General features: G+C 39.9%; 1 long non-coding RNA gene across 1 annotated transcript; it reads left to right on the top strand.

The window, feature by feature from the left end:
- LOC110404976 lies at positions 11,450-14,807 on the top strand. The gene is made up of 2 exons (XR_002442625.1): positions 11,450-11,479; positions 14,325-14,807. It is a non-coding gene; the product is annotated as an uncharacterized LOC110404976 (long non-coding RNA).

Below are 26,136 nucleotides of genomic sequence, written 5' to 3' on the forward strand. Positions count from 1 at the left end.
GGAATTTGGCTTTCTATTTGACAGATTCTTTTCCTAGGTGATGGGGAACCAGTCAGACAAGGATAAATCAGGTCTTTTTTTTTTTTTTGCCAGTTGCTTTATTTAACTAAATAATTTAAATGTTGAAGAGAGGAGGTTTTATACTGAGATGAGTTTGTTTTAAAAGAAAGCTAGTCGCATTTGTCCTTACCAGGCTTTACCTGTCCTAGAAAGATGTGGGCTTTATGAAATCAAGTTATTAACTATGCTTCCTGTTGTGAGTGAGACCTATGCCTAGCATCTTCTCTTGCCTTTGACTGGCTAAGGAAAAGAAATGCATAAACAGGGCAGGTACACAGTGATTTTGAGACATCCTTGCTCATTCTGACAGTATCAGACTTGGGACCTCCTAAGCTGTTTTCTAAGAAGTAACAGTAGATACAATCACATAACTGAGATACTAATAGCTTTTCCAAAAGAAACAGATCTTGCTTTATCTGAACATCACAAGATTTGGGCTTGGCCTGATCTTTGAAGTTGGAAATTTCCACAGCCAGCAGCTCAAAAACAGGTTTTCATGTAAGGCTCTCATTTTTTGGCCAAAGATCAGCTTTAAAAGGAAGGGATTTAAAGGACTGTTGGAAAGTTTTCCCTATGTCGTGATTTTCCCATTTTCTCTGTTACTACCATCAGGTAATTTTCCCTTCATAAAGAATTGTATTTAGGATTGTTTTTTTTAATTTGACAAAAACAAACAAACAAAACAAAAAAACAACAACAGTGGGATAAGCTACATCTGCGATGTATCCCTAGAGCTTGGGAATGCAGTTCCCCATAGCCTGGTAAGCTGACCTGTTCTCACAGATAAAATCCTGTTCCCGTTAAAGTTCCCAAATAGCATTTTGTTTGATGCTCTTCATTCAGAGAGATTCCTCGTGCATCGCAGGAAGCAACTGAAAACTCACTTTGATTAAAATATCATGAAAATGGAAGTATGAACTTCACATTAGAGAAACATATTTCATTTTCATGTTGAACACTTCAATATAATGTGGAAAAAATCAGACCTTTCTGTGTTTTCTTTCCCCACCAAAAAACATGTAAATTCCCTTCCCCTTCTGTTTTCATTTTTATTTTCCATTGATGTTTTCCTTCAAGAAAACAACAACTCTGACCAGATCTATTTTCCTGAATGTTCAAATATAAAATTTTCTTGGAAGTTTTGTGACGGCAGAATGTGGGCCCTTACATGGACAGAAGCCACCAGAGCAGCTGGCCTGTTGAGCATCTCATAACCAGGAGACCAATAGCAGGTAAGCAAATGTGCTGCTTACCAGATCTCAATATATTTTTGTGCTCTAAAAGCCTGAAACTGTTTCATATAAATTATTAATAGTAAGGCTGTAAATAAGATGCTACAGATTCTGAAATGGAAGCCATGGAAAAAAAATTCTTATTTGAACAGGATATTCCACAGCATTAAACTTTCTGAAGGGCTGTACTTCTTAAAATTTTCTTTTTCTATCACCCTTTACAAAACATTTAAGTCTTAAAACTCATTCAGAGGATATATATAGTTAAGACAAGGGATAACAAGTTTCATGTGGACATCTGAATAAGCAGCGAGATTGACTATACACTGGTAAACCATCATATATGTATTTACTTTCATGAGTTCACGTTGCCTAGCTAATTTATGAGCAGCTGACTGAAATAAAGTCATAGGAGAGTTCAACTAAGTGGTCATCCCAGATAAGTTTAAAAAAAAAACACAACTACCCTCACATTTAACCACTGGCAACATTGTCTGTCATGCTGGACCATGTATTTTATCTCTGCAATAAGGAGCAAGGAGAACTTAATGCTCTTCAAGGGGTCTAAAATGTACATTTAAGGATATTAGTAAGCAATTGCATTGCAGGAATATTCGTGGCTGGCTGTCCTGTTCTGGTCTGGGAATTGTCAATCTCTCTACAGCACGTGAGAATAACATGTTGGGATGCCACAAGTATGTGGGTAACATTTATGTAACCTTCAGCCTTTGTGGGAAAATAAAAGCCTTTGTTACTTGGATTTGACTCTGTACCAGATGGTATGAATAAATGTTTGCAATGCCAGTGTTGTTCAGCTTGGCTGATCAATTCTGTCATACTCTCAAGGAGGTAGGAGACGGCTTAAATAACTGATTCAGGATGTAGAAAATATTTTCCCTTTCCTGTTGCAGTAGTACTATGTAGAAGTGACGCTAGTCTGAATGCCAGCTTCTTGCTTCATGGGATACCTGAATTGTATTGATATTGATCAGGTTTTTAGCAAAATTCACACTGTTTATTGCCAGTCCTTTCACGTATCTCATACTCTTTTTTTTTTTTTCTTTTTTTGGTATTATTTTTCTTGGACTAACCAGAGCTGATGCAAAACCTGTGATCAGTTCTTGATCAAATCTTCTTTCAGTCCAACCTGGCCAGCAAATGCATTTTTATGGTAGAATAATTTATAATTTAACAAATCTTTCTTTGGCCAGTACAGGCCTGATGACAGCAATCACCTTATTTCTTATGTGCGGAATATAGTGTCTAGGACACTGGCCTTAAGCTGACTCAGGGCTTCCAGTGCACGCCACGAATAAAAACAAAGTGATTCATTTATGGAGTTGGCATAACATCTCTTCTCCTTTTTTCAAATTTCCCCCCTTTCTTTTCTGGGTCCAAAGTGGTGGATCTCACAAACGCAGGCACCAGAGCTTTCTTTGAAAGGATTCAATCCCCTTCATCCCCAAAAGGCTTCAGTCATTAAACTGTACCATGTTCCAAGCTTTATGCGGACCTTCATAACTCATGCCACAGAGCCCAAGCTGCTTTTTGGGGAAAAAAAAAATAAAATCAGCTGAAGAAAAGCGCTAATTAATAATTTCCAAAAGCTTGTACTACTTTCAGCTTCTGTGCTACATGGAAAAATTGGTTGAAATACATATTGTGGTACCGGGTGGGAAAAGCAACGTTCTCCACATTTCTGATGCAAAGTCTTTTTTATTTTGGCAACATCAGCTTTATGTTGGTTTTTGTCAACGGTTTACGGGCATTCGGCCTGGTTCCGTGACAAAGGGGACAGGGGACCCACGGGCCCATGCCCCGGGAAAAGGGTAAGGAGATGGCCCTGAGAGCAAAGAACAGTGGCAACAATCTGAGGAGTAACAAACTAATTTACTAAATAAGATATTGGAATGCAAAACAACACACTATAATACAATATAATTACAATTTAAGCTGGTAAATCCAATACAGAGAATGTCCCAAAATCAAGGTAGGCCTTACTCTACTACCGACGATAAGACAGCGGGAGAGCGAGGTGCTGCCAAGACAAGAGACAGCAGAAAAAGGGATGAGGTCTCGTGATCTGCAAGTTTTTATACTGCGAGCTTTTATCTTTTCCCTCCAGCTGGAAAATGGTAACAGAGGAGCAAAGTACCGTGGGGACTGTAGTAGTCCTTCTCTTCTGAGAACCAGGTACATCCACTACATGATGTTATGATGTGGAATACCAATAACTGAAAATCACAAAACCATGACAGTTTTGTTCTTCAAAATCCTGGTCTGTTTTAACCCATCTCCTCCATTTATGCTGCACTGTGTCATTTAAAAAGCTGTGAAATCTCCAAGGGTTTTTCAGCCCTTTCATATCCATACCACAGTACTTATCAAATCTGCTCCTGCAGAGAATACCTCAATGCTCTTATCAGACCATAGGAAAGTCTCAAGATAATCATTTTCCATACAATTTTTCTTAAAGCAGGAGAGATAGATACATAGTATTTCAATATTGGTGTCTACAAAGCTATTATTACAACGTAAAAACACCTCTGGGACAAATTCACATATGAATAATTTCATTGCGACCAACAGAGCAAAGCTGTGTTTACAATGTTGTATCTCAGAGTGTAATTCCCCTATCTTTATCCTACCTGAATTTATAACAGATGAGTAAGTACTCTTTGGGATATATATGATAGGAACACAGAACTGTCATCACACTACTCTGAACCACATTTTAACCCATACATGTGGTGTACACCTGTGCTTTTTCTGACAATGCACTTGATTTGTGGTGTGGGAAACTCCCAGGTTCAAAGCTAATCTAGTGTCTTTGTTTTTTCTTATGAGTTCTTTTTAAGCTTTCCTCTGCAATTCTTACACAGCTTCTAGGGTAGCTGCATTTTTAGTTCCATCTCCTTTAAGAATATGGAATTTATTTTCACTAATACAGGGTTAAGTACTAAGAAGAGAAAGACTCATTGCGAAGCACAAAGGATTATGATGTGTCATTGCAATGTTGTTGTTCACATGCTCTGCTCTTTGTATTTTCTCTCAAAGCCAATAATATTCAGGAAGAAATTAATTTCATAAAATTCCGAAAAGAGAAAAGTTAGAAAGTCAAACTCCATGTTTAAAGGTAGATCTTCTTTGCTATTTCACTCCAAATATCATAATCTCCATCTCTGCTGTATTTACCATACTGTCAACCCTTACACATCCGTGTGATGTGCACTGTGGAGACATTATACAAGCACTTTTCTTTCCATCTTGTTCCAAAGAATGATTCCCAGCCTCTTCTTGTATTCCATCTCTCAGGCCAGGCTGCTTATGGACCCAAACAGGACCATTTACCTCCCTTCTGCTGCACTGCCTTCATCCTCCATGCACCCCTTGGCCCTTCCCTCCTTACTCTTCATCTTTGCCTATGCCATGCTCAAGGAGCGGGGCTAGCTTCTTTTTCAGAGCTAGCTGGAAAAGGGTTCCTTTAAACAATTCAGTAACTCAAATCTATTTTAAAGGAATCTGGAGGACAAGCACTCCAGACAAGACATCTCTACATTAAAAACATAACACTCTTATGAAACAGAAGAGAGATCTGAGACCCTGAACTGATTCTACTTTTCAGGCTGTCTCTTATACAAGATCCTTTGAATGTGTATTTTGATTGATATCCAGTAAGAAACAGATAATATATTTCTTGGTAATAACACTGATGTACATAAAATAAATTACCTACAACTGCTGTTTAGTAAAGTGGTTTACAGTAGGTGGAAAAACCATTTGTGAAAACAAGAGCTGTATTAAGAATCTTGTTCCAATAATTTCATCTGATTTCATGCAAAAAAGATATTTTCATTCATTGGCAAAGCTTGGTAGGGCTGGGAATTATACCTGTTGCATTGTATTTTACAGCTTCAAGACACTGTGGCTAGCAAACAAGCTTGTTATGCCTCCAACACACAGGTGCTGAAGAGTGAAAAGTCCCACAATAATTTTGCACCTAATTATATATATGTTTGACAAGAAATTCATTAACAGCCACTCATACATTAAGCTAAGCTAGAGTGAAGGGTTCAAGGCAGCTGATGCGTCCTAAACTTAATGATAACAGACATTGGCTTTCTGGACTTTTACAGGCAAAATGGCCACATCCTATATATGGAGTATACTAGCCTCTTTGTAATTTAATGCTGGCATCTTTGACAAGGTAGCTGCATTCTGTCTCACAGCATGTTGTATATTTTAAATGCTGTTGTACAACTGCTGGCCAGACCGCACAGTATAAAGTAACGGCTGAACAAAAAAGAGATTCAGTACTAACAGGCAAACCACAAAAGTTTTGGCTGAGCATCCAAAACTGCTAATGCTTATCGGGACCTCCTGAGAGCCCCCCTCCTTCCTGCAGCCCAGAAACCTCCACCGCCAAGTGTCCTGATCCTCATTAACTTCACATCACTGTCATTTGCTAGTTTCTCTGCAGCAGCCTCTGCAAGCTGCTTGGCACTTCCCAAGCACAGTAAGAGACATGTTTTGCTATTGCTTTCTCTCTCTCTCTTTTTTTTTTTTATTTTCTGGGGATGGGGGAGGGCAGAAGGCATGTGTTGTGCTGGGAAAATTACAGAATTAGCTCAATTTCTGTGCAGCAGTGTGGTGCCCTTTGCTGTGAGTTGGAGCCTGGCCTCCCCAGCCCTTCAGGGGTCCTTTTGTTATTTGTCACACCACCAGGCCTCCGGCCCTGCCAGCTTAGGCTGAAGCATGGGAGCAGCCCCAGAGAGTTCGAAGAGACACATTCTGAAATTTGTGCTAGAGAGCTTATGTCAGAGAGGAGACACAAATCTTACACACCTGATGCAAGCATGCATCAAAACATACTGCAGGAAGGTTTAAATGCAGCTCCATGTGAAAACACCTCCACCAAGTACTGAGCTGGCAGCAGCCTCTCAGCTTTTCCTTCCCCTCCCCAGGCCTGCATCTGCCAGAGCTCACTCACAGCTGCCATTCGTAGCACAGCCATCAGATACAGTGCCAAAGGCTCCACACGTATTTCTTAACCATCACCAATTCTTTTCCCTGTCGATAAGCACTACTGTATGGCTGCTTGGGTTTTGTTTTTTTTTTTTACAGTTTCTTAGAAATGGTCTGGGACCACAGGTGGACTTCAGGAGGCACCGTATAATTACAACCTCATCTGAAATGTATAATTACCCTTCCAAAGAACAGAAACTAGAGGAAAGCAACACACACACTATAACATGAACAACATGTTCTTCACTAATTCTCTTCCTCTGTCCTTTCTCTTCCTCCTTATCCGGCTTCTCTCATTCTTCTGTTTTTTCACCCATTTGGCTCCCTGCAATGGCCTGACCTTCTTCCTGCCTCTCTTCTCTCTGTGCTTCTCCTCCTTAGCAGAAGACGTTAGGATTTATGAGTTATCACAAGACCACTTTCTGAATGGTCAGTCAGGTATGATGACATACGTGTGACCAGTAGAAAGGTTAGCAAAAATAATTTTTTCTATGCATCATTAGGAATCACAGTTTTACAGGAAAGCAGCTAAGCTCAATCTTAGCAAATCTGTGACCTGCCAGTGCCCTGGGGAATATCTGTTAGGTGTCACCAACACTCAGATAAAAGAGCTTGCTAGCATGATTTCACTCACTCAGAGCATAACAGCATAACGTTATCCCCTGGCTCTGATCTTGAGTGCTAAAAAGGGTGAATGTGTATTGTTTGGATTTTTTTTGTTTGTTTCCTTATATTTAACAATAGCAAACATGGCTTCTGGCTTCATTGTGGGTGGTATATTAAACATGATATTTTCCCCTCTAAATATGTTCAGCTATGAATTTATTTTCTCCCCACCCTGCTTGAACCATGATACTGTGCTAATATTAGTTACACCTTCGGGTTGCTACAAATCAGATATGCTGATTTTAGGATTTTCTTCTTGTTTCGTGCCAAGAGTTAGAAACATCCATTAGCATTTAATGTAGCATCACAAAATTCCAATTCCCAGGCTTTTCATAACACGCAATGTCTTCGTGCAGACATAATCTTCTAGGGGATAATAAAATGGTATAGGCTCAGTCATTGTGTTGGTATTCCTTACCAAAGGGTAGCAGTGCAGATTAATTGAAGAAAAAGTAAGTTGTCAGAGGTACCATCAGAAAATTCTCATGACCCACCCAGATATGTCTCCATTGAATATGTAGTGACACAAGTACCTGCGAAACAGCCCTGATTAAGGAAGTTATGCTTACAGGCAGTTGAAAAACTAAGTAATCCTTTAGCTTGGGAAATAATTTCAACCCAAATAATACTTATCTGAGGAAAAACAGCCATCAAGTACATATTCATTCCTCATTTTGATAATTCATTTCTGTCCCCAGCCTTAGAAGAAGAAAACAACCCATAAATTACAAATCCCTTTTTAAGCTATAGTTTGGAATTACCTAAATCATGTAACACTGCATTATTAACAAGAAGTTGAACTTGTGAATATTTCTTAGCAGGTAGGGTAAGAAACAGTTAAAAAGATATCCTACCTGAAAATGTGTTCTTAAAGGTTGGATATTGCTTGTGTGAAGATATGATCCAGCACTAAAGACTATCAGGGCACACAACAGTTTGGTCTGATTATTTCTTAATTATATATCGCTGCATAGAAACTACACATCACCCCACTGCTTACTGGACATATTTCCTTCACTTGTGTCCCTCTGCTGTATAACTGTGGCAGGAAGGCAGGGAGCTAGGGGGATGGGAACAAGGCCTTTACTCAGTGTTTCACTGCAAGTCGGTTTCACTGAAGTTAAAAACGAGTTCAAAATGGTCAGAGAAGTTTTCACAAGCATGAAATTAGACAGTGTGCTTGCTAACTCATCTCTCACAACTATCAAAAACAGTGACTTCCCACAACTTGGCTTTTAGATCAGCAGACTTAAAGGGCCGAGGAATGCCTGGTTTTGGAGACTGAGTTACTTCACCCGCTAAGAAGTCCTCTCCAAGCACTTTGGCTTAATAGCTGGGCAGCATAAGAGCAGCTTATATATACACTGGATTATACACACTCTTTGTCTAGCTAAGTCTTTTGCTTTTAAGTCTGTTAATCCTGGTATCTTTGGGTTGACTCACAAGTCAGATAATTATCTTGGATGTCTGTAGCAACTCCTGCTCCTCAGTGTCTGGACCACCCGTCTCTTGGAGATGACCCCAGCCTCAGCCTCCTCCCGTGGCACTGTGACTCAGAGTTCTTTGAAACAGCTGTCACAGCAGTGTGTCACCAAGTAAGGAGGGAACGGCGAAAATCCACACCACCTCCAGTGTAGAGCTCATCTGCAATATAGGCAATGCAGACTTGCATTCTCTGACACTGTAAAAGAAAGTTAAACTCAATAATATGAATTCTGGGCAAAAAGTAAAAGAAGCTCTCTCTTCTTCTTATGTCTTTTTCTAGAGGTCTTGTCAGCACTTTTCTGCCCCACATGTTCTTGGAGACTGTTTCAAACAGCTGTGTGCCTAGTGCCTGTGTGCCTGTTTTCAGCAACAAGAACTTTTAAAATAAGAAATATACTCATTTAAGTACTCAGCAAACTGAGGTAGAAGCTATGGGGGAATTTTTCAGGATCTATGTTTTAGTTTTAATCACCCGAATCCCTTCAGGGAGCTTTGCACACCAATTAGTGACCATCTTAGTGGTAATGAGGAAGGAAGAAACAAGTATGAAAAAACAAAGTTTGCTGAAAAATTGATGTCTGGCACAGAGTTTGAAAAAATGTGATAAACAACATAACAAGCAACAGGAGCGGAAGTTCCTTTTTGACAAATGCAGCCTTTGGCTTCATATGACATATAATTATTTTCATTATGATGGAAGCAAATGTAACTTTGCCTTTTGTAGCTGATGGTGGACAAGCCACTGGTCATGCAGAGATGGGCAAATATCATAAGCTAGCATGAAATGTTAGAAATTCTCTCTGGGCCAGTCCAGTCAGCATGTATCAAGGTATTCATTTGGAAAAAACAACACATTTTGGGCAGCAGTGACCTCTCTGAAGACCTCCTCTAAAAGCTGCCAGTGTTGATCTGGATTTCATGGAATAATAGAAAATGTTATGCTGTTTTTACAAGCCTTCCCTTTATTTTGGTTGGTATGAGAATGAGTATTAATACAGGCTCTTCCATGTTCCTTCTTGGAACAAATGATCCCTGGTACAGACTTTCAACCTGGGAAAATCTATTAGCACTTTGCGTAGCACCTAGAGCTTTTCTAATCTTAACTTTTTGACTGCAAATTTTCTTTCAGCTTTTCATGTCATGACTTTCTGTCACCTGTTGAAGTAATATTATTTAACAGATTTTTGCTTCTTTATCTTCAGACAGTCCTTCACAATATTTTATGATCTGGCCATCATGGCCTGTTTTTCTGCATGTCATCTGTTTCTGGTTTAACAGTTCTAGTCTGTGGTTTAGAAACTCTTGTCTGTTACCTCTGTATCTTGAATATCCTCTGTGAGTTACCTTCATCATTGCTGTCTTCTAATTTCTCTCACTTCTTCTGATCTCCTCTACTTATACCTGACTAAACAGATTTGTTTATTTTGGCCCTAGCCTATCTTCTGATCCTGTGTTTATTTAATCCTTAATCCTCTTAACACCTCAGTTAAGATACATTTTTCTTCTTGAGCCTGCTTTTTTTCCTAAGTAAACACAGAGAGTCCTGGACAGATCCAGAGAGACCTAGAGAGTAGGCCCAGGAGAACCTCATGAGGTTTAACAAAGCCAAGTACAAGGTCTTACACTTGGGTTATGGTAGTCCCCACTACCAGTACAAGCTGGAGATGAAAGTATACAGCATAGCTCTGCCAAAAAAGATTTGGGGGTACTGGTGGATGGCAGGTGGACATAAGGAAGCAGTGTGCCCTCACAGCCCAGTAAGCCAACCATATCCTGGGCTGCATGAAAAGAAGCGTGGCCAGCAGGGTGAAGGAGGTAACTCTGCTCCTTTGCTCTGCCCTGTAAGATCTCACCTGGAGTACTGAATCCAGATCTCAGTACAAGAGAGACATAGAGCTGTTGGAGCGCATCCAGAGGAGGGCTACAAAAATTATTCAAGGGATGGAACATCTCCCCTTCAAGGACAGGATGAGAGAGTTGGAGCTGGGCAGCCTGGAGAAGAGAAGGCTCCAGGGAGACCTGAGAGCGGATTTTCAGTATCTAGAGGGGGACTGTAAGTAAGAAGAGGACAGAATTTCAGAAGGGCCTGTGGTAATAGGACAAGTGGAAATAGTTTCAAACCAAAATGGAAGAAATTTAGATTGGATATAAGAAAACAGGCTTTTTTTTCATAAGGGTAGTGAAGCCTTGGAACAGTTTGCCCAGAGAGGTGGTGTACGCTCTGTCCCTACAGACATTCAAGGTCAGGCTGAGCAAGGCTCTGAGCACTTCTTCAAGCTGTAGCTATCCCTGCTCAATGCATGGGAGTTGGACTAGATGATGTTTAAAGGTCTCTTTCAACTCAAACGATTCTATGATCCTAAATGAATTCTGAACTACCATGGTGTCCCAAACATCCACTTAATTTCTAGATCTAACTCTTTCTTCCACACTAATAGCCCTCAAACGTTGTTACTGATGCCAGTTATGCAGTGCTCAAGCAGCAGGTAGAAGACAGAACTCAGTTAAACCAGGGATATTGTAATATTTTCATTGCTCAAATTAATGAAACTAGAAACATAAGCTTTGGTTCTAAGACAGAAATTTCACCAACATAAATAATTTTGCACCTGATAAAAGGAGATACAAAGGCTCTCTGTGGTGGACCTTCTGTCCATTAGTAATACTACATCCAAGTTACCCTCTATTGCCTATGAAGACAGAGCACTGTAGTAGACACAAGTAACCACTTCCAGCACAGGACTGCATGCAGACTATCTTAGGCAGGCTTTCCTGTTCCAAAAGGTATAAAAGATCCTGTAGCGGAAAAGCTAAGTCACAGCCTGTACCAGTGATCAAGCAGCTGGTGGGAAGGCAGGGCCAACCCAGGGGAGCTCAGGTGCATTCAATGCCCCTGAGTGACCAGAAGGGGAGGAGCCAGAATCCACCCCTTCCCAGACCTCATTTAAGGTTTGGCAGTGGAAGCAGTGGTATCTTGCTGGAGATCCCTGCCTACCTGAGGCCTTCCAAAGGTAAGTAGCTATTTTTTCTTTGTTTCTGTGTCCATGGCTGCTGCATTTGGGCTTGTTGTCATTTACTGCAGCCATGGGCTTTGCCACCCTGCTATTATTGCTGTACTTTCCATTACTTTATAGAATTACATATCCTTAATATCTATTTTCGTTGTTCCTGAGTGCAGTATTAAATTCGTACAGATTGTATGCAGATCTGTACAAGAGTGACTGAATTAATTTATGCATTGATTCACTCATTCATGTGACTTCTTCCACAATACTAGTGATCAGAACAAAATTTGTTCAACATAATCACTGGAGCTCCAGAACACGTCAAACAGTGAACTCTACCTTATCATCTGTGCAATTTTCCTAAAAAGGCAGCTCCCACCACCATCTGCCTCTGCCATAGGAAGGCATTCCTCCTAAAAGACTGAAAGGGCAGAGACAGCACAGTCAACAGCAAAATCCGTAACCCATGTAGAAATCACTACTGAATATTACAGCATTGGCAAAATCAAGAAGCTGTCAAATTTCTTGGTAGTTGTCTAGGTGTTTTTGTTTGTTTGTTTTTGTTTTTTTTAATTATTCCTCAGGAGAACTGTTTAAGGGGAAACAAATAATACATCTCTAAATAGCAGAGAGAGTGCAGTCTTTGACTACGCTAATGTTTGTGACTTTTATCAGGTACAGAACATATCTCAGTTTTGTTACTCCTTTATTGGTTAGCCTTTGTCAACAACAGTACCTCATCTGTGAGAGACCACTGCTGAGCTCAAAAAATAAAATTCTGTGTATTATGGGAAAGCTCTTTTGTTGCTTTGGCAATTTTAATCAAATTATTAAAAAATAAATCTACAAGGCCATTAAAGGCACATATGAAGTAAAAGTAGTGTCGTTTAGCAATTTGTCTTAATGATGCAAATTAAAAATTTTACACAGCTTACAAACACTTTCCACCCTTAGATAAATGCTATTAATGATGAGTAAGAGTTTCTGTCTCAAGCAGCAACAGGTCTCTTTTATTTTGTCTTCAAGTAAATCTTTCCTGCAACGTAGCACTGGTGTTTTTGCTAACATAGTGGTAAAAAAGACATGGTCATACACAGACCAGTGAACATAAGCAAACATGCCCTACCATACTGGGGCACTGTAAGGACTGCATTTGCTGTGAAATTGAACTACACAGACCCAGACCTTAGCTACGACTTGGCAGAGGGAGAGTATAAAGTGTGTGGATAACTTTATTCTTCAGTCATCTGTGGCTTTGGTAATGGTGATGTAAAATCAATGATAAATCACATCTCTGTGTGAAATTATCACTGGGCTCTCTTGACTTCTGTGGTTTTGTAGTCAGGCTCCATAAATCTGTTCACTGCTTCAGAACAGACATAACATCTTTGGATAGGAAAGGACAAAACTGCTCCTGAAAAGCTCCCATTTCATACTTCGTTTGGCACTTGAATTCTTTGAAAATACAGTACTGAAACAGGTGTGTACTGCTTGGTTCTATCATATGAGACATACACAAGAGGCGTAAGTCCTATTGGTTTCTTCTAGCATAATGGTAGTCTTGTAGCAACCTGTTGGCAAATATCAGCATTTCTAATTTGACTTAGGCTTTTCCCCAAGTAAGAACAATGATGCACAGATGCTTGTCTTTCTTTGGACTTTTGTGAGTTTGTTGGAAATAATTATAGAAACACATAACTATGCTGGCTTTGAGAAAGGAGACTCTCAACTTCTGTTTGGGTTTTCTAGAAGAGTTGCTTTAAAGTGATACAGTTTCTCCTTTCCAACATCTACTTCATAGCTTTACAAATGTTATCGCTGTTGTCATGTTTTTATTAGGTGACTTTAACCATTTTGCAGACATGGCAAATTCACCCTACTTCTGAGAACAAAAAGAAGGCACATAGCCTTGCCATTCAAATTAGCCATGTTTCAGAAAATAAAAACGAATACTTTCACTGGAAAGATAGTTTGTTATCTAAACAGATGTAATTAAAGGAAATCTGATGAAATAAAACTCACAGACCTAATTAGTGTATAACAGACGAAGAGAAGAAAAATACGATATGCCGTACTTAGAATCTTTCTTGAGTGTTTCTATGTGATTTTTTTCTAATTCATCTATTACTCAAATGTTGGAAGTGAACAAACTAATGATACTTTAGATTTCCAGCCAGAAGCTTAAAGAAATATTTCCATCCAAACTATGGACCAAGTTGAGGCTGTAATGAGTACACTTCCTTGGGGGAAAAAAAAAGTAAACAATTTTGTAGTGTGCCACTAAGTTTACTATTGGCCATGGTAAACTGCATGTACTTTACTGTAGCCAGCTCAAAGGAAAAGCTGTACAAACGTGGAAGATGAAGACATCATCTTTATTTTTTTTTATGTACAGTTTGTAATAATAACAGATTCATCCTTCCAGAGAACTTCGAGCTTTTGTGAACTGTTCAAGCACTCATTAGATGTTGACATTCTTTGGAAATGAATAACTTATTTGAGTTTGGGAGAGTAGCACATGATCTAATAGAATAAATTAGTCATTGTCATCTGCAGGTAGTATGCCAGATATATGACTTAAGCCTTTGTGGAAGGAATCGTACTGTTTGCATAGAATTCTCATTTCACGCTAATGTTCAGAATGCTTGCTGACAGCTCTCGGCCTCTGCAGGGAGATATGAATCTTCACCTGCTGTCGGCTCCCACCTGCTGTGGAGGTCTCTCATAAACTTAAGGACAACCCTTGGCTCCTCTAAAAGAGTTAATAATTTCATATGTAACTGCTCTGCACTGGTCATCTGAAGCATAAATTGCTAGTCTCAACTATGTTTTTCTTTTTTCTTTTTTCCAGTAATCTTATGAGCATGCTAGACTATGTCTTCTGTGAAAATAAATACTAGAGGAGGGACATGTGATCATTGCCTTCTGCTCTGTGCAGACTGAGGGCAAGGCTTCTTTATGACTTCTCCCCAGAAAGCCCTCCTGGCTGAGCAGACAGAGCAAAGATCTCCAACTGGAACATCCAGTCTTTCGTGGTGAAAGGTGTCACACCCCAAAGGCAGCCACTCCTATATTTTCAATCCTTATCTCCAGAGACAACTGGATAGTTCTATGGAATTGAGTACAACTTGGCATAAATACATTTAATACCATCACGGAAAACTGCATCAGCTCCCTCAAGTACATTACGTTTATTCAAATGCTCGTCATTTACCACTCTGAAGGGTTTTGCATTGCCCAAAGGACATTCATAGAAAAATTAACCAAAAGGAACATTTTAGAAGTTCATGGATTTGTAATAAAATTGCAGTTTTCACTGACTGTTACACCATGGGAACTGATAACATGTAAAACATCAATTAAACAGACTTGCTATCCGTCAAGACAACAAAAAAAAAAGGGCAAGAGTTTTTAAATGTTCAAAGCTTATGGAACAGGAACTAATTAAGCATGCTCTAATGAGGCATGATCTTATAAAACAAGAATTAACAAAACTTCAAAGTGCTACCTTCTGAAGTACAAAACTGGAAGAAGTAGTTCCAGATAATTGCATAACTACACAGTCAGGTCCCAGTTCAGGCTCCAAAACTGGCAAAAAAAAAAAAATCAGTTGCCACCCCCCTCCCATAGCCACAAGGCAGTGAACGACCAGTCCAGACTAACTTCTGATAGTGACATTTAAGGACTTGCTCCCCAACATATATATTTGCATAACAGGGATGACCCAGGGCAGGAAGTGAGCAATACCAGCACCTTGCCAAGAGGAAGCAGCTGGGGGCTAAACTGCACAAAGCTGTACAGTCCTGTGGCTGCAGGAGACTGTTTTGAAGTTTACAGAGAGAAGATAATTCCTGATCTTTGCAGCTGGAGCTTTACCTCTTTGCTATCTGGAACTTCGTAAGCAAGTGTTTAGGAGTTTCTCTAGCTAATGTAACAAGGGAGTGACAAAACCAGGGGTCGGAATAGCCAGCTCTTGCTGCTTCCCTCACTGCCTAATAAAGAGTTAGTTAATACAAAGCAGGACAGCTACAAAATTAAAGTCAGGGACAAATCCAGAAATAACAAATAGTCTGGTAGCTAAGGACGCTTGCCAGATATGCTGAAGACTGCATTGTAGGTCCTGGCTCTCAATCAAGGCCAAGCAAGGACTCAGCTTGGGTATTGAGCCCCCATCCCAGCAGGTTACAAAGGTCATAGGAGCACTTGTATTCTACGTTGGCAAAATATCTTACTAGCCTACATAAACTACGAAAAATGCATCATTTGGGAGTTTTTCAGAGTAGACTATTGTTAAGGAGTGTCCCTTTGAAAAACCTAAAAGTGAAGAGTACCTGGGGCAGAGAGTGAATTTTGAGATCTCTTTCCTGTAAGTTCAGCTCAAGATCTATGTCGTTAACAATTGATAAACTGTCATTTGCAACCGTAGAGACCCTGCCAAAGTGTGATTAATCCAAACAACGCTGTTGCTGATTCTTTATGCCAACTGGAAATTGTGCTTCATGAGAATCAGTCACTAAGTGTCTTGCAGGACAATGGAAGGAACGTGTGTAACAAAACAAAAAAATGGCTTATGCAAAGGAAAGGAAAATGGAACTGGAAAATGACCACGGGTTTAGCACGTAAGATGCTAATTCACTCTGACTTCATTTCATACAGCAATAGAAACCAATGCTGTGCAACAACACAGTCAAATTTCCTTAAGAAAATCTGCAAATTTAAATTTATATATAAAGAGATAATTTTCACCATTCTGTAACTATTTCATCCACCCCAAATATGGATACAGAATATTCCTCTGTTGATCCACTCTGCTGTATCTTGCCATTCACTTTACTTTTTGCTCTGGGAACTGGTACTTCCCCACCTTTTGCTCTGTGCCCACTGTATATTGTAAAGATTTTGACCACACTGAAAAGCCTGGAACTTTAGTCTTTCCCGAATCACCATGCCTTGAGCTACTTCAACAGTCTGGTTTCAATCTAGCTTATTAGTGACTGTCTTTCTTATTTTTACTACGTTTTCAGAGAAGAAAATGAAAACTGGCATACAAATTATCACTGTCATGCACATACTAGAAAGATAGATAAGGGCAATGGCTGTAGAATTAAAAACCCACTGGTTTACGAATTGGAAGTTTATTTTCATTACAACTTCTATTTAAGTAAGTTTGCCCAGCTTTTTCAGAGATATGCTTTTAGCATATTTTTTTCCAATGGACACATACTTTCCCTAGACATTTGCGTATGTTTTAAACAGACACTCATGAAATACATGGATTCACATCCTCAGCTGCTGTAAACTGATGACAACCCATTTCTTTCAAAGCTAGCTTCATGCAACAACACTGCTTTTCGCCACTTGTGGCTCAAAAAAAAAATCTAAAAAACAACCACTTTGGAAATGTTTACATGCTGGCTGGTCATATTCTATCCCTTTTTGTTTATATGTTAAATATTTTGGACCCGATATGTGATTAATTCAGTGGAAATTTTACCCTGGTTACTCATGAGTTGCTTTATAGCGGTTTGATTCAACTTAAGGGTGTGGAGAGATTGTGTTTACTGATGGAGGAGAAAGAAACAGCAGTCATAAACTCCACACTCTGACTCTGCAGATGTTCAGGAATGCTGCATACCACCCTGTCAGCATTGCACCACGCTTCCATATTTCTCCTCTCACAGTTTACCAGCAAGATTCAAGATTCCTACAATTCCCAAAGTACCCAAATCTTCCAGACTGAGGCCAAAATCAAGTTACCACAGTAAACTTCAGTGGATTGATGAAGCTTTACAAACTGTATTTACAGACCAGAAGAAGGCTTTGTTTTGTTTTTCCCTCTTTGAAGCTTCAAAACATATACTTTTTTAACAAGATTATTATCTTCTAATTAGAAAAAAAAAAAAAGAAAAGCTTTTCTAGTCCTAAAACCTACAGCATGGAAAATAAACACTCAAGCTTTCTTCTTTCATGTTTCCCAGACCAGACATCTTTACACTCCTGGGAAGCTCCCACCTCCTGTTCCTATCAAAGGAAGACAGTGAGGAGGGGGATAGGGGAAGCTGGGGCTTTCAAAATTGGTTTATTGGGGGATCAACAGTAGACTCCATGATGCTGCATTTGCTTTACACAGACACCAGAACTCACAGCTTCCTCTGTCCCGTAGCAACCAACTTCCCTCATCCTCCCCACTGCTTCTGTGGGTATCGAGCTCTCTGCTATGCAGAAGCTGTGACAGGAATAGAGATCTAATCTCTGACACAGCCCAGCTAGGTAGAGAAATAACTCTCCCAAACATCTAATTCAAGAACAAGATATTCTCTCAGCTCGGGCTGAAAAGAATCATGCCGTTACCTACTCTTAAAAGGCCAACAAAAGTCACTTCTTTTGCCATTTTAATGAACAACTTTAACATCTCAGTACTGAAATTGGTAATGATCTTGAGATAACTTAAAAATATTTCATTGTATGAAACCCAATATCCCACAGACAACTGAAGTGGTAGGGTGAATGTGCACACGTGAAATCCGATTCCCACAACATAGCTGAATAATGTTTCATGCACTGGAATTGCTTGTAAGCAATAACAATACAAGGAAAGCACATCAAGTATTTTTGGCTCTCTTTTAAAGAGAAATGGCAGGTGGAAATTGGGAGAGGGGAGAAGCTGCAGTTCACCACAGACCACCACAACTCCACAGACCACAGAGACCTCCTGTCAGGAAGGATTAATTCTGTAAAGCTGAATTAGCTTCCTGGTATTCAGTATAGCCAAAATGACAAACTCAGAAGTTGTGAATCAGACCAGCAAAATTGTGAATCGAGTAGGATTTAGCAAAATTTGACTGTTTTGTTTGCTTTCTGAATGCACAGCCTCTAGAATTAACATTTTGAAGCTTCTGTTTGTAATCACAAGGACAAGTAACCCTCAATTTAAACACTGGAAACTGAGATTTGTACTTACTAGTACTGTTGAGGTGTGAATCAAAACCCTAACCATGTGATAAAGTCATAGCTGGCAAAGCTGTGGATACTCATATGTAGATTGGCCTTGTCCAGGAGAGAAAAATATTCTCTCCAGCTCCTGACCTTACAAAATTTCTTGTTGTCTACCAGCAATATCACTCAGTCACAGGCAGTTGCTATACCTCTCCACAACATTTCTGAATGCAGAAATGTTTAGAATTTGTTCCACAGTAAATTGAGCTCAACCCTGAGCAGGCTGATAATCCAAGGAGCCAACATCAATAGCTTCTCACAGTTTGGTCGGCCCCAGGAGTGCCAAATATACCATAGTACATAGAAATCTGAGACATTTAATATTGTTTGTAAGAAGAAAGCTAATTTTCTCAGCATCTAATTGAATTCCCTAGTAGTTTCAGTGAGAAGTCTTGTGCTTGTTTGAACTCAATTTTTAATGAAGACTGATGTTTTAAAGAAACTATTTATTTGCGTAAAAAATTTACTTCCCCACATTCCCCAAAGTATCAAAAGAAATTGAATGTTAGATTTATAATTAATGTGGTTTGCATTTAGAAAAAAAATTACAGCAAAGAACATTTCCATAAATCATGCCCATGATTGAAAAAATATGGTCAAAACTGAAGACAAAACTGCTTCATTTTGCATCTGTTTCACATATATAAATGTGTCAGGTTTACATAAAACACACTGATAAAGATGAGGAATAAGGGGGAAAAAAAAGGATAAAAATAGCCTACATTGTATTAGAATTCTCTCTGATACTATTGTGACCTAACTCATTACTTTTCTTCCTTGCTTTAGTCACTTAAGCTTTTAAAAAGAAGTTAAAAGAAAATTAACTTTATGGAATTAAACACTTAAAACAATTCTTAAAAGAAGGCTGGCATGCATAATGTGTCATTACCTTATTTTCTTCTGACAACTTCACAGATAACAGTCCTAAATTAGTTCATGAGAAGTGATGTCTTTCTGCTAACACCAAACATGGTCTAAATGATAGCTTTGGTTTCAGGGCTAGACATCCTCCAAGGGTAAAGTAGGCCAATTCTGCCACTGTCCTCAGAGCAACGCCAGGCTGCACCAGGGAAGGATTTGCCTAGTGCTCCCCTAATTTAGCAGAAGGGAAGTGAAGCAGTTTGCCAACATAACCACTTATCACATGCCATGTCCTACTTGTAGCATTACTCCACAGAATAACATATGTCTTCCGAATAAATAACTCTGCTGCCTAGTTGGCCAACAATCTGCTATTAATAAAAAAAAAGGAACACTAATATGTTTCTGCTAATATTTTTAATTAAAATATACGTCTTTAATATATTTGACTTCTTACCACAGCAGTTTGGCATGAAACATCAGAGAGAAAGAGTATACAGCTAAAATAAATTAAGCATTTAACTTACCACCATCTTGATGGGAATGCACATGTAGTAAATTATTCAGAGGTAAGAAATGTCTGTGTATTTCTTTTTTTCTGCTAAGGAGTGTGTAGCCAGGGTGGCTGATGCAAAGTATGTCTTCATGCATAAAGTTCCTTTAAAGTCGTATTTGGGCTCTTTCCATTTATAGTGCGATCTCCTCCAGTTTACTCAGGACGTAAGCATTTAACTGTGCTTAAAAAATGTATACATTTCTTGTTTTCCGTATCTTATTTTAACAGCAACATACTGTATGGGAAAAAAAAAAAGAAAACCCATTTGTAAGGAATTTCTGCCAATAATCTCCCCTATCTTTCAGGTAAGGCATATTTATTTTTATGATACTTCTACTGATTTACAAATTAATGGGGGAGGGGGGAAGAGAAAAATTCTTTAATATTCTTTGAGAAATTATAGGTAGGAAATTAAATTTTTACTCGATTTTCATATGTTTCAGTTAGGCAAATTCATGAGCAATTTGCCAGCCAGAGAGGATCTAGCTCAGCCTCCCACTGTGTATGTGTTATTTATCTACTCATAACTTCTGCCAGCTCTGACCTTTCCACCCATTGGAGACACAGCACCACAGCTTTTCCTGCTGGATGCTCACCTGCCACTGCTACTGGCATACACAGGACAGCCATGGGGCCTTTTCTCCCTTTCAGGAGGTGGCAGCCAGCCCTCACCCACAGGCAGTGGTGGCCAGGGGAAGAGGCCATGCCATGGCCCAGCAGCTGGGGCACAGGCATCAGCTCTTTATGCTCTACTCCTCCATCCAACCTCAAGCGGCTGCTGACTGTGCCGTGTGGCAGGCCTCACTGTTCCTGTGTGCTTCCTTTCTGTTTGCGTTGGCATTTATTTACTTGCTGAGGGCATGGCAGTCTCGGTACTAAGGCAAATCGCATTTTTAGTGGTGGAGAACAAGAGAAGCAATAAAATTTGTCCCAACAAAATGGGAAATCAGTTTGCTTCCTTGCGGCTGCACCACTCCCCCACCACCAGGCCTTGTCATGGCTGCCCAGCTGGGGCTGGGCTGCACCGCAGCCCTCATGCTCAGCTCCCTGGTTGAACAGCTTTGCTTTGCCACCAAACGCAAACACCATCATGGCCATTTGTGAAAAGCTCCCCAAACATCCTGATTTCCATTTCAAAGTGTTTTCAAAGGTCCTGCCTCTTCCCTACCACAGACCCGCTGAGTATAGGCCAAAATTGGCACCCACTAAAGGCTCCACCGTCCCCAGGGCCTAGTTAGTCACAAAGAGCCCTCAGCAGGGAATGGCCCAGCCCCATTCCTCTTCCCAGTGCCAGGAAGTAGCAAGCCAAGAGCCAAAATGCTGCTACCCTTGCCAGGGGGCTGGAGTCCCCATGAGACCCCCTACCTCTTGCCTGGCCCCATACGGCCCCGCTGGCACAGCCCAGGCCCCATTCCGCATGCTGGAAAATACAAAAGCAGACAATAGGAGGAAGGGAGGGGAGGAAAGGAGAGGGGGAGAAGGCAGGGGAAAGAGAAAAGGCAAAGGTCAAAATAAATATAAATAAAACAGTGAAGCAACAAAGAGTGAATCTGGAGAGTGAATCTCACAAATCTCGCACCACGCTGTAGCAGAATGGCTACAGTGTAGGGAGCATTTTGAGAGAGCCCTGTCTCTGTTCCCCCACCCTGCGTGGCCCTGCCTTCTTCTGTATCTCTACACTGGCAAATTTATCATGACTTCAAGTGGCACAGACAGCACAGAATGAGGAAGCAAGTGGGAAAGCACTCAGGGGTCCTTTGTTTCTGGAGAAATATTCATAAACCCAACAAACAAATGGCCCAATCACGGCTTATTTTCCCCATAATGTGAATAAGCTGTATGAGAAATTTGTTTTGCATGAGCAAAGACTGCAGGACTGAGCCTAGGGACCACCTTATGAAAATGAAATGTTTCTTTTGATTTGGCTTTTATATTCCAAACTCTTTGGATTAGCCAGCCTCCTAAACAGCAACAATGCCAAATTTCCTTTTACTGAGCTTGTCAGCTGGCTTTAGGTGCCAAGCCAAAACCCCCCAAAAATTTATTGTGCACTGCTATCTCCAAATCCTAACAATATATTATTCAAAATCTGGAAATTTTAACTGTGCCAAGCATTCTTTATCAAGGAGGTACCTGGACAGAAACCTTAATTTCTGAGTGTCTGAAGAGAATAATCATCTACTGCTTAATGGCAGGAACATAACATGATGGATATGTTCTGGCTCTATGAATTTGAAATCTGTTCTGATTTAACCCTATAAACAGAAGAACTTAAGAAAAGTCATATTGGTCCAGAACATCCTCCTTTCAGAGGTCCTTGTGTCCATCACATAGGTAACCTGGGTTTTTGGACCTGGCCCCTACAACCATTACTCAGGAGCTCTCATTCTCCTGTTAGAGACAGGCAAGAATCAATTCCAGTCAACCTCCTCTCAATGTTCTAAACTTAAAAGAAAAGTAAGTAGTAAGACACTGTGCTTTAAAGATGTGAAGGCAAATGAAGAGAAAGGCAATTAGGGGGCAATAGCTCTACTTGGGAGCCACTGAAACACTTTGATTTCCACATTAAACCAGCAAAACTCTGATGTCTTCAAGTTCACTGGGATGTGTGTCCAAATTGACCTTTTATTGCATATGGTCAAGTGCTGTGAAAAATTCCACCACTTAGCATCTCTCTGTTATCTCAACCACAGGCAGGGAAATTCTTCCCTTCAAAGAGAACCATAAAAAGAGATAACAGAGACAGGGACTTCTGTGCCATCAGCATTTCAAACCCCACATCCCCTCTGGAAAAAAAAAGGCCTTTTTGTAAGGGAAAAGAGGGTTATTTGTAAGGGTAAGGTGATCAATGGTATCTGCTTCTCACCCACCAACCTTATGCAACACAGGAGAAAAAATGCCTCTGGGCTCTCCACCAGGAAAATGTAGCACCAAACACGTGTGGGTACAATGCTTGGAGTACTAATGTGGCACCAGTGGCATTTGTACAACATCTTAACAAATACATGAGCTTACAATTTTCCTACATATTTGCAATGCAATTATAGCTTTCTAGCCGACTCTCACACAATCTCCTTTCAGCCCCCTTTACACAAAGGAGCACCATTTTTCTTACACTAAAAGATCCATAGTCAAAACTTCTGCTGTATACTAAATACCAAAGTAGATGCTGCTGTATGTGGGTGGGAAGGGGAAGGAGTCTGCCAGTATAGCACATTTCATTCAGGGAACTGGTATAAACTACATACAGACAAAACACTAGCTTGCCAGTATAAGCTGTGGCTACACTAGGAAAGTTTGCCAGAATAGCAAACTGCCAAATCTTTTCTAGCGTAGAGAATCCATGCTATGCCGCAGATAAATGTCTCGTCAGATATTAACTCTCACTAGTCTCACCATACTGCACATAGGGGCCAACACCACTGGTGGATGCTACCTCTCCCAGGGAAAAGTAGGAAGGAAAGAAGTCTTTGAAGGCCAGGTCATACTCCTTGATGCTTGTGGCCATGGGACAGGTGCATGGGGATATGGCCACCACCACTTACAGAAACTGAAGACCTAACTTTTCTGTATTAAAGAATTGGATTTCCATTTCATTTTACTTAGCTGGAGTAGCCACTGGCATCCTCAACTGAATTCATCAAGCTGTCTTCTATCATGTAACATAAAGGAAAAGGATTTTACTTGCAAGTGAGAGGATGGAACAACAGCTTGACAAGGAGTTGGAATACGAACATGTTACTACATGTTCGTATCAATCACCTGCTGTGGCAGAACTCATTTCACAGAGCATTCCACGTGTTTGTGCAGAACCTTTTTGTGCTCCACCTGTGGCCATCTTTCCTGTACTTTTCTCCAGGGTCAAAGCAATGATGGCCACAGTTCTTCAAGGTCTTGCACACTTTACAGACAAAGAATAGACACAGAAAGGCCAGAATATTACAGCCACAGAAGCAAGATTATCAGACTAACACAAAACAAAACACGTGCTCCTTTTTTCCGATGGCACTCCAAGTTAATACCAAGAGATTTGCTGCAAAAAAAGTATATAGTATAGTACGTCTGAAAATGCAACCAAAAATATTAAAAAGATTTTCTTACATCCAAAGCATTTATCATAGCCTGAGGAAATCATTCTTATTATTTGGGGTAATGATTTACATCAGTATGTGAAAGCAGATAGAATAAGTAAAGATGACTATCAACGTTTAGCAAAGTAGAGCATTGAATGTGGCTTTTTCTGTGCAAGTTGTTTTCTTAATTAATTTTTCCTCACATTCACAAAATCTCAACATGCAAAGAACATGTTAAACACTATTATTTATAGCACACAAAGTGATAACATTGAAAACCACCAGAAATAACCTTAACTTACAAAATTTTTGAGGTAATGCCCCAAGGCCATCCTGTGGGGGTTTGTGCTTTTTTCCACAGTGAAATAATTTATCTCCAATATAGGCTCAAATTCCAATCCACTTCCCTTTTCTTTGTGTAGTTATTTATTTTTAAAGGATTTTTCTTTCCTATTTTCAGGTAGTATTTTGATTACTCATTTCATATATCCATTTGCTTTATTTTCCTCCCTTATCATTCTATCTTTTATTGATCTTATTTCTGAGAAAAATGAAATTGTAGTTTTTTCCTGCATCCTCAGACTGGCTGGCAAGTGGTTCCCTACTGTTAAAGGCAAGATGGCACTTTATTAAGCATTAAGATACAGGCTAATGAGTTCTTGCAAAAGCCTGTCAGAATTAATTCAATAAAGTGAAATTAAGGGCTGAGTGGATCAATACAATTGCCTGTAATCAGTGCTTCTCCACAATGATTGCAGGAAAGTGCTTCACTTGTACTCTGCTATATTTGCCCTCGGTTGCTGAAGTCTTAAGTTAGCCAGCTTCTCTTCCAGCTGCTATCACAAAAGAGTTTTGCCAGGGAGGGTGTGGAAATTCAGGCAAAGTAAACAACAATGCTATTAACTAATTTCTTATTCTTGTTCGTTTTTCTCCATATTGCCTACGTTTGCCAGCATTCGGATCTCATTCAGATTTCAGGAATAAATATTTCAGTTTCTTGTAAGGACAAGACTTGTGCTATCTTAGCACCACCACATGGGATCTGACTTCAGAAGTAGTCCACAGATTTCTGGGAGGGAACCCGAGAAAGGACATAGTTGACAAGGGCTTCAGTTCAGTGGAAATACCAGCTCCTGGGCTAGGCACCCTTTCATGTGAGCCAAGGTGTTAGTATGTTTCCATCAGGTTGTCTAGACTAATTAATTTGAAACACAGTGTTTGTAATTAAGAGTTTTTTTTCACAGCTTTGTGTCATTCCTGAGCTCTTGAGTTGGTTCTCATGAATCATTTCTCTGCATATTAGTGCTCCATCTCTTCGCTATTGAAAAATGAATGAATCCTCTTTCCTTCATATTTCTGCCACCATACCTAAGGAAAAGTTGCCTTAACTCACACATCAGGTATGGAAATGCCCTTGAGCACAGCCACTGATTGATTTAAGAGGCGATACTTATTTATTATACATTATGGTAATTCATTTTTTCTTGTTTGGGAGATACAGTGGGCTTTGTGTTGCTGTTAAAGAAAGTGCTGACAAGCTACCACAAGTGTAAGGAGAGAGGCCACACAAGAGGAAGAAAAGAAAGATGGTGCTAATGGCTGTTTGCTCAAATGTGGCTGATGTTCATTATTCAGCCTGTACTTACTTAGGAATTCAAAGAATATTGAATTGTGGCAACTGGCTGGTGGCTACTCCCTTTAAAAACTTGATTCACTTATTGACATCAAGTGGTCAAAGCCAATCATTGTCCTGGTTTGGGCATGAGATACGGGATACCAAGATGCAGAGTCACTGAGGAAGACAATGAACACTTTTCTCCAGCACGTACCAGTCGCTGGCCACTACCTGAATGTTGTGCTGTGTTATGATATGTATTGCGGTACGTCTAGGCATTGTCTTTCTCTGCTTCAGCCGCAAGACAGCTACATTTGACCCTTCACAGAAACAAGTTAACTTTTCTCTTTGAACTTGGACGCAGGAAGCCTAGCCCAGTTTTCCTTTCAAGTGTTTACTTACTTCATATTTCTAATGCCTTGTTACTTCTAGACAGCCCAAGTTTACTGGATTTCTAGTATCAAGAATTTAAAATATTGACAGCGATCCTATCTGAGAGTATCTTCACAAACAAACTCCCTAGGAGATAACGGTCTGTTAGCCAGTAAACGTACTTTCCTAA

Source organism: Numida meleagris, chromosome 11 (assembly GCF_002078875.1).
Source record: "Numida meleagris isolate 19003 breed g44 Domestic line chromosome 11, NumMel1.0, whole genome shotgun sequence".
Taxonomy (NCBI): Eukaryota; Metazoa; Chordata; class Aves; order Galliformes; family Numididae; genus Numida; species Numida meleagris.